Source organism: Oncorhynchus tshawytscha, unplaced genomic scaffold, assembly GCF_018296145.1.
Source record: "Oncorhynchus tshawytscha isolate Ot180627B unplaced genomic scaffold, Otsh_v2.0 Un_contig_16624_pilon_pilon, whole genome shotgun sequence".
Taxonomy (NCBI): Eukaryota; Metazoa; Chordata; class Actinopteri; order Salmoniformes; family Salmonidae; genus Oncorhynchus; species Oncorhynchus tshawytscha.
In genome coordinates, this window is record NW_024608949.1 from 53763 (window position 1) to 60000 (window position 6238).

General features: G+C 53.4%; 2 long non-coding RNA genes across 2 annotated transcripts in view; both read left to right on the top strand.

Annotated features, from left to right (window-relative positions):
• Positions 1–2026: 2026 nt before the first annotated feature.
• Positions 2027–5975, top strand: LOC121844020. Its single transcript, XR_006081823.1, has 3 exons — positions 2027–2066; positions 5479–5837; positions 5919–5975. It is a non-coding gene; the product is annotated as an uncharacterized LOC121844020 (long non-coding RNA).
• An 8-nt stretch (positions 5976–5983) lies between these two features.
• LOC121844021 overlaps positions 5984–6238 on the top strand; it is a 4155-nt gene continuing 3900 nt past the window's right edge. The window contains exon 1 of the long non-coding RNA XR_006081824.1: positions 5984–6028. This is a non-coding gene — a long non-coding RNA (uncharacterized LOC121844021). The remainder of the gene's footprint in view (positions 6029–6238) is intronic.

The following is a 6238-nucleotide window of genomic DNA, read 5'->3' on the forward strand; positions in this document are numbered from 1 at the left end:
GACTGGGTAACACCATAGGGTCTAGAGGTCCATTTAGGACTGGGTAACACCATAGGGTCTAGAGGTCCATTTAGGACTGGGTAACACCATAGGGTCTAGAGGTCCATTTAGGACTGGGTAACACCATAGGGTCTAGAGTCCATTTAGGACTGGGTAACACCATAGGGTCTAGAGGTCCATTTAGGACTGGGTAACACCATAGAGGTCCATTTAGGACTGGGTAACACCATAGAGGTCCATTTAGGACTGGGTAACACCATAGATGTCCATTAGGACTGGGTAACACCATAGAGGTCCATTTAGGACTGGGTAACACCATAGAGGTCCATTTAGGACTGGGTAACACCATAGAGGTCCATTTAGGACTGGGTAACACCATAGAGGTCCATTTAGGACTGGGTAAGACCATAGAGGTCCATTTAGGACTGGGTAACACCATAGAGGTCCATTTAGGACTGGGTAACACCATAGAGGTCCATTTAGGACTGGGTAACACCATAGAGGTCCATTTAGGACTGGGTAACACCATAGAGGTCCATTTAGGACTGGGTAACACCATAGAGGTCCATTTAGGACTGGGTAACACCATAGAGGTCCATTTAGGACTGGGTAACACCATAGAGGTCCATTTAGGACTGGGTAACACCATAGAGGTCCATTTAGGACTGGGTAACACCATAGAGGTCCATTTAGGACTGGGTAACACCATAGAGGTCCATTTAGGACTGGGTAACACCATAGAGGTCCATTTAGGACTGGGTAACACCATAGAGGTCCATTTAGGACTGGGTAACACCATAGAGGTCCATTTAGGACTGGGTAACACCATAGAGGTCCATTTAGGACTGGGTAACACCATAGAGGTCCATTTAGGACTGGGTAACACCATAGAGGTCCATTTAGGACTGGGTAACACCATAGAGGTCCATTTAGGACTGGGTAACACCATAGAGGTCCATTTAGGACTGGGTAACACCATAGAGGTCCATTTAGGACTGGGTAACACCATAGAGGTCCATTTAGGACTGGGTAACACCATAGAGGTCCATTTAGGACTGGGTAACACCATAGAGGTCCATGTAGGACTGGGTAACACCATAGAGGTCCATGTAGGACTGGGTAACACCATAGAGGTCCATTTAGGACTGGGTAACACCATAGGGTCTAGAGGTCCATTTAGGACTGGGTAACACCATAGGGTCTAGGGGTCCATTTAGGACTGGGTAACACCATAGAGGTCCATTTAGGACTGGGTAACACCATAGAGGTCCATTTAGGACTGGGTAACACCTTGTCCTGTGTGTGTGTGTCTCTAGTGTGTCCATGTGACTGTAACACCAGGGTAAGAGGTCCATGGTGGAGACTGGGTCAGTCCAGAGTTTCTCCAGAAATAGAGGTCCATCCTCCCAGCTGACTGAAACAGGTACAGACCAGAACCTCCCAGCCATCTTCTGAGAAACAGGTACAGGTCCTACCTCCCAGCTAGGACTGGGTAACACCATAGCTGCATCTTTCTGAGAAACAGGTCCATTTCCCAGGACTGAAACAGGTAACACCCTCCCCCATCCCAGCTGCATCGGTCTGAGAAACATTTAGCTGCATCGCTCTGAGAAACAGGTACAGACCAGACCCTCCCCCTACCTCCATTTGCATCTCTCTGAGAAACAGGTACAGACCAGACCCTCCCCCTACCTCCCAGCTGCATTCTGAGAAACAGGTAAGACCAGATCCTCCCCCTACCTCCCAGCTGCAGCTCTGAGTAGACCCTCCCCCTACCTCCCATTTAGAAACAGGTAAGACCATACCTCCCAGCTGCATCTCATTGAGAAACAGGTACAGACCAGACCCTCCCCCTTCCTCCCAGCTCCATTTAGAAACAGGTACAGACCCTTAGAGGTCCTCCCAGCTGCATCTCTCTGAGAAACAGGTACAGACCCTCCCCCCCTTCCCCTACCTCCCAGGTCCATTTCTGAGAAACAGGTACAGACCCCACCTCCCAGCTGCATCTCTGAGAAACAGGTACAGACCCTCCCCCTTCCTCCCAGCTGCATCTCTCTGAGAAACAGGTACAGACCCTCCCCCTTCCTCCCAGCTGCATCTCTCTGAGAAACAGGTACAGACCAGACCCTCCCCCTTCCCCTACCTCCCAGCTGCATCTCTCTGAGAAACAGGTACAGACCAGACCCTCCCCACCTTCTGAGAAACAGGTACAGACCACCCCTACCTCCCAGCTGCATCTCTCTGAGAAACAGGTACAGACCAGACCCTCCCCTACCTCCCAGCTGCATCGCTCTGAGAAACAGGTATAGACCCTCCCCCTACCTCCCAGCTGCATCTCTCTGAGAAACAGGGTCCATTACCTCCCAGCTGCATCTCTCTCTGAGAAACAGGTACAGACCCTCCCCCTACCTCCCAGCTGCATCTCTCTGAGAAACAGGTACAGACCCTCCCCCTACCTCCCAGCTGCATCTCTCTGAGAAACAGGTACAGACCCCCCCCTACCTCCCAGCTGCATCTCTCTGAGAAACAGGTACAGACCCTCCCCTACCTCCCAGCTGCATCTCTCTGAGAAACAGGTACAGACCCTCCCCTACCTCCCAGCTGCATCTCTCTGAGAAACAGGTACAGACCAGATCCTCCCCCTACCTCCCAGCTGCATCTCTCTGAGAAACAGGTACAGACCAGACCCTCCCCTCCCCCTACCTCCCAGCTGCATCTCTCTGAGAAACAGGTACAGACCAGACCCTCCCCTACCTCCCAGCTGCATCGCTCTGAGAAACAGGTACAGACCAGACCCTCCCCCTACCTCCCAGCTGCATCTCTCTGAGAAACAGGTACAGACCCTCCCCCTACCTCCCAGCTGCATCTCTCTGAGAAACAGGTACAGACCCTCCCCCTTCCTCCCAGCTGCATCTCTGAGAAACAGGTACAGACCCTCCCCCTACCTCCCAGCTGCATCTCTCTGAGAAACAGGTACAGACCCTCCCCCTACCTCCCAGCTGCATCTCTCTGAGAAACAGGTACAGACCCTCCCCTACCTCCCAGCTGCATCTCTCTGAGAAACAGGTACAGACCAGACCCTCCCCCTACCTCCCAGCTGCATCTCTCTGAGAAACAGGTACAGACCCTCCCCCTACCTCCCAGCTGCATCTCTCTGAGAAACAGGTACAGACCCTCCCCCTTCCTCCCAGCTGCATCTCTCTGAGAAACAGGTACAGACCCTCCCCCTACCTCCCAGCTGCATCTCTCTGAGAAACAGGTACAGACCCTCCCCCTACCTCCCAGCTGCATCGCTCTGAGAAACAGGTACAGACCAGACCCTCCCCCTACCTCCCAGCTGCATCTCTCTGAGAAACAGGTACAGACCAGACCCTCCCCTACCTCCCAGCTGCATCTCTGAGAAACAGGTACAGACCCCTCCCCCTACCTCCCAGCTGCATCTCTCTGAGAAACAGGTACAGACCCTCCCCCTACCTCCCAGCTGCATCTCTTGAGAAACAGGTACAGACCAGACCCTCCCCCTACCTCCCAGCTGCATCTCTCTGAGAAACAGGTATAGACCCTCCCCCTACCTCCCAGCTGCATCTCTCTGAGAAACAGGTACAGACCAGATCCTCCCCCTACCTCCCAGCTGCATCTCTCTGAGAAACAGGTACAGACCAGACCCTCCCCCTACCTCCCAGCTGCATCTCTCTGAGAAACAGGTACAGACCCTCCCCCTACCTCCCAGCTGCATCTCTCTGAGAAACAGGTACAGACCCTCCCCTACCTCCCAGCTGCATCTCTCTGAGAAACAGGTACAGACCAGACCCTCCCCCTACCTCCCAGCTGCATCTCTCTGAGAAACAGGTACAGACCCTCCCCCTACCTCCCAGCTGCATCGCTCTGAGAAACAGGTACAGACCCTCCCCCTACCTCCCAGCTGCATCTCTCTGAGAAACAGGTACAGACCCTCCCCCTACCTCCCAGCTGCATCTCTCTGAGAAACAGGTACAGACCAGACCCTCCCCCTTCCTCCCAGCTGCATCTCTCTGAGAAACAGGTACAGACCCTCCCCCTTCCTCCCAGCTGCATCTCTCTGAGAAACAGGTACAGACCCTCCCCCTACCTCCCAGCTGCATCTCTCTGAGAAACAGGTACAGATGTCCTCCCCCTACCTCCCAGCTGCATCTCTCTGAGAAACAGGTACAGACCAGACCCTCCCCAGCTGCATCGCCTGAGAAACAGGTACAGACCAGATCCTCCCCCTTCCCTACCTCCCAGCTGCATCTCTCTGAGAAACAGGTACAGACCCTCCCCCTACCTCCCAGCTGCATCTCTCTGAGAAACAGGTACAGACCCTCCCCTACCTCCCAGCTGCATCTCTCTGAGAAACAGGTACAGACCCTCCCCCTACCTCCCAGCTGCATCTCTCTGAGAAACAGGTACAGACCCTCCCCCTACCTCCCAGCTGCATCGGTCTGAGAAGGTACAGACCAGACCCTCCCCTTCCTCCCAGCTGCATCTCTCTGAGAAACAGGTACAGACCAGACCCTCCCCTTCCTCCCAGCTGCATCTCTCTGAGAAACAGGTACAGACCCTCCCCCTACCTCCCAGCTGCATCTCTCTGAGAAACAGGTACAGACCAGACCCTCCCCCTTCCTCCCAGCTGCATCTCTCTGAGAAACAGGTACAGACCCTCCCCCTACCTCCCAGCTGCATCTCTCTGAGAAACAGGTACAGACCAGATCCTCCCCCTACCTCCCAGCTGCATCTCTCTGAGAAACAGGTACAGACCCTCCCCCTACCTCCCAGCTGCATCTCTCTGAGAAACAGGTACAGACCCTCCCCTACCTCCCAGCTGCATGCTCTGAGAAACAGGTACAGACCCTCCCCCTACCTCCCAGCTGCATCTCTCTGAGAAACAGGTATAGACCCTCCCCCTACCTCCCAGCTGCATCTCTCTGAGAAACAGGTACAGACCAGACCCTCCCCTACCTCCCAGCTGCATCGCTCTGAGAAACAGGTACAGACCCTCCCCTACCTCCCAGCTGCATCTCTCTGAGAAACAGGTACAGACCCTCCCCCTTCCTCCCAGCTGCATCTCTCTGAGAAACAGGTCAGACCAGTCCCCTACCTCCCAGCTGCATCTCTCTGAGAAACAGGTACAGACCCTCCCCTACCTCCCAGCTGCATCTCTTAGAAACAGGTACAGACCAGACCTGTTACCTCCCAGCTGCATCTCTCTGAGAAACAGGTATTTACCTCCCAGCTGCATCTTTCCAGGTACAGACCCTCCCCCTACCTCCCAGCTGCATCTCTCTGAGAAACAGGTACAGACCAGACCCTCCCCTACCTCCCAGCTGCATCTCTCTGAGAAACAGGTACAGACCCTCCCCTCCCCCACCTCCCAGGTCATCTCTGAGAAACAGGTATAGACCCTCCCCCTCCCCTTTCAGTTTTAAAGGGACAGACCGTTAATATGTGTGTTTGTTCCAGGCTGTGTGTTCTCCCCTGGTCAGATGTCCTGCTGGTCTCAGTGTTAAAGGGACAGACCGTTAATGTGTTTGTTCCAGGCTGTGTGTTCTCCCCTGGTCAGATGTCCTGCTGGTCTCAGTGTTAAAGGGACAGACCGTTAATGTGTTTGTTCCAGGCTGTGTGTTCTCCCCTGGTCAGATGTCCTGCTGGTCTCAGTGTTAAAGGGACAGACCGTTAATATGTGTGTGTTTGTTCCAGGCTGTGTGTTCTCCCCTGGTCAGATGTCCTGCTGCTCTCAGTGTTAAAGGGACAGACCGTTAATGTGTGTGTTTGTTCCAGGCTGTGTGTTCTCCCCTGGTCAGATGTCCTGCTGGTCTCAGGTGTTAAAGGGACAGACCGTTAATGTGTATGTTTGTTCCAGGCTGTGTGTTCTCCCTGGTCAGATGTCCTGCTGGTCTCAGTGTTAAAGGGACAGAACGTGACGGGGATCCGACCAGGAAAAGGGAAGAAGGAGCCGCTGACTGAATGCTGTTGTCCTGCTGAGAGCTGAAACATTACAGAGACTCAACAGGTATTTACCATCACAATCAATATCTGCAACTGGTCCACCAGGTCATTTATAGGTTTTCCTACTTACAAAGCATGTAGAGGTCTGTTCATCAGTCAACTGGGCCACCAGGTCATTTATAGGTTTTCCTACTTACAAAGCATGTAGAGGTCTGTTCATCAGTCAACTGGTCCACCAGGTCATTTATAGGTTTTCCTACTTACAAAGCATGTA